This window comes from Myotis davidii, unplaced genomic scaffold (genome assembly GCF_000327345.1).
Source record: "Myotis davidii unplaced genomic scaffold, ASM32734v1 scaffold225, whole genome shotgun sequence".
NCBI lineage: Eukaryota > Metazoa > Chordata > Mammalia > Chiroptera > Vespertilionidae > Myotis > Myotis davidii.
Genome location: NW_006296222.1, coordinates 150,557 through 153,886, shown reverse-complemented (window position 1 = coordinate 153,886; position 3,330 = coordinate 150,557). Strand labels below are relative to the sequence as shown.

Genomic DNA, 3,330 nt, shown 5'->3' with positions numbered 1-3,330 from the left:
TTTTTAAACTTTTTTCAAATTTCCCCACATATATTTTCCAATACAATATTAAATAGAAAAGGTGAGAGTAGAGATCTCTGTCATGCTCTCTACTTATAGTTAAAACATTAATTCTTGAACCATTAAATGTATTAGCTGGGGGTTATCGATAGATGACCTTTATTAAGTTAAGGAAGTCCTTTCTATTCTGAATCTGTTGAGAGTTTATCAGTAAAAGTTATTGTGTTTTTTTAAGGCTAAGATATGTTAATTTTACTCATCTTTTCAAAGGCCTAACTTTTGGTGTTATTGATTTTCATTGATGTTTTACTATGTCTCATTTCATTTAAATCTGACCTAATCAATTTTACATATTTTTATGCTTGCTTTGAGATATATTTATGCTCTATTTCATATTTTGTTCAAATAAAAGCTTAGCTTATTATTTTTTTATTTTTTCCTATTCAATCTAGGTGTTTATAGCTATAAATTTCACTTTAAAGAACATGTTGGCTACAGTCCATAGTATTGTATGTGTGCTTTAACTTTTTTCATGTAAAAGTATGAGTTCCCCTTGTGATTTACTCACTGCCCCATTAGTTATTTAGGGGTGTTTTCATAAATTTGCATATATTAATGGGTTTTCCATATTTTCTTTTGTTATCAATTTTTAATTTAATCCATGTGATAAGGGCACATGTTTTACATAATATCAATCCTTTTAAGTTTATTATTTTATGATTTAACAAATGGTATACCCTGGAGAATTTTCCATGTGCACTTAAGAAGAATGTGCTCTGCTATTATTGGGTGAAATACTTTATAGATGTCCCCTGAGTATATGGAATTATAGTTTTGATCAAGTATTTTCTCTTTGCTCTTCAAACTATTCGTTCTACACCTTGATGAAAGTGGGTTATTGAAATCGCCAACTGTTATTGTAAGATTTTTTTGTCTTTTCCTTTACTTCTCTGTTTTAGCTTTATGTAGTTGAGTACTTTATTATCCAGTGTATATGTTTATAATTGCTATAGCTTCCTGATATTTTAAATGTTTTTTAAAATGTTCTTAGATTCTATTAAATTTTTGTTATATTATATTTTATCTGATATTAATAGAGCCACTCCATCTCTATTTGGACTATTGTTTGTATGGTATATTTTTATTCACCCTTTAACTTTCAATTTATTTGTGCCTTTAATCAATAGCAGGTCTTTTCATATAAAGCATGTTCCATTGCATAACATATAGTTGGATAACAGTCTTTTTATTCTGCTAATATCTGAACATCTTATTTTTTCCCTTATCATTTCATTTAGCTTAGAGGCTAGTGATTGGACATAAATTTCCCTAAATAATTTGAACCAATAAGTCTCCCAGATGTTGTCAAAATGCTCTCTTTATGATTTGGTGTCCTGTGTTCAATATTCTGTAGATAGTTTGCAACTCTGCTTTAACCTTCACTTTCTGACTGCTTAGAGCCTCCAACTCAGTCATAAGTGACACACCAGGGGGCTTTTCTGGCCATGCAGATAGCCCTGCACACGCACTGGGCCTTTTCAAACTATAGGAAAGAATAGAGAACCCAGAAATTGACCCAAAACACTATGCTCAATTAATATTTGACAAAGGAGGAAAGAACATACAATGGAGTCAAGACAGTCTCTTCGATAAATGGTGTTGGGAAAATTGAACAGTTAGATGCAAAAAAATGAAACTAGACTACCAACTTACACCATACACAAAAATAAACTCAAAATGGATAAAGGACTTAAATGTAAGACAGGAAACCATAAAAATACTAGAGGAATCCACAGGCAGCAAAATCTCAGACATATGCCGAAGCAATTTCTTCACTGATACAGCTCCTAGGGCAATGGAAACTAAAGAGAAAATAAACAAATGAGACTACATCAAAATAAAAAGCTTTTGCACAGCAAAAGAAACCATCAACAAAACAACAAGAAAGCCCACTGCACAGGAGAACATATTTGCCAATGATATCTCCGATAAGGATTTAATCTCTAACATTTACAGGGAACTTATACAACTTAACAAAAGGAAGATAAACAACACAATCAAAAAATGGGCAATGGATTTACTAGTAAATAGATACTTTTTCAAAGAGGACATAAGGAAGGCCAAGAGACATTTGAAAACATGCTCAAAGTCACTAATCATCTGAGACATGCAAATCAAAACGACAATGAGGTACCATCTCACACCTGTCAGAATGGCCATCATCAACAAATCAACAAATGACAAGTGCTGGAGAGGATGTGGAGAAAAAGGAACCCTCGTGCACTGGTGGTGGAAATGCAGTCTGGTGCAGCCACTGTGGAGAACAGTATGGAGTTTCCTCAAAAAACTAAAAATGGAACTCCCATTTGACCCAGTAATCCCACTTCTAGGAAGATATCCCAAGAAACCAGAGATACCCATCAGAAAGGACATATGCACCCCTGTCATAGCAGCACAATTCACCATAGCTAAGGTTTGGAAACAGCCTAAGTGCCCATCAGCAGATGAGTGGATTCAAAACCACTATGGACATCTTAGTCCTCATTTCCTCCTTATAATGTTTTACTTTCCTTATTTGTCCCAAATATTATATTTTTCTTAGTCTGCTGTGATGTTTAATAATTGCCACTAAGTTTTCCAACTTCTTGAGGGGGATAACTTTTTGCATTGAACAATCTCAAAATTAGGCAATCAGGCTTGGGAACAACTTCTACAGGCTGCTGCCATATGTGTCAATAGTGGCAGTTCTCTGGGGATAAGGCTTTTGAATTAGTTGCACACTAGGCCTGTTCCCATCAATGGCTGCTAGGTTGCTAGTTTTCACAACTTTCATGGTTGTGAGGCTGTGGTTTCAAAGGCTAGCATGGACTGGAAGAGAAGGCGATAAGAATCTATGCTAATTAGACCAGGTTGACCGGATATCTTCCAGATGTCCAACTTCCTTCAGGACAAAGCCAAGGTGGCAGGGACAAGGCAGAGGCGGTTAGGGGAGATCAGGTTAGCAGGAGAGCAAGCAGTTAGGGGCAAGATCAGGCTGGTGTGGGGGAGCAAGCAGTTAGGAGTGCGATCAGGCCAGTGCCACGGAGCAAGCAGTTAGGGGGCAATCGGCCAGCTGGGGAAAGAAGTTAGGGGGCGATCAGGCTAGCAGGGGAGGGCAGTTGGGGGCCATCAGGGAGGCAGGGGCGATTAGGGGTGATCAGACAGGCAGGCAGAGGCAGTTAGGTGCGACCAGGCAGGCAGGCAGGTGAGTGGTTAGGAGCCAGCAGTCCCAGATTGCAAGAGGGATGTCTGACTGCCGGACAGGGATTGGGCCTAAACTGGCAGTCCACA

General features: G+C 37.3%; 1 pseudogene; it reads left to right on the top strand.

Moving 5' to 3' along the window:
* Window positions 1-2,071: 2,071 nt before the first annotated feature.
* Window positions 2,072-3,330, top strand: part of LOC107184284 — an 8,110-nt pseudogene continuing 6,851 nt past the window's right edge.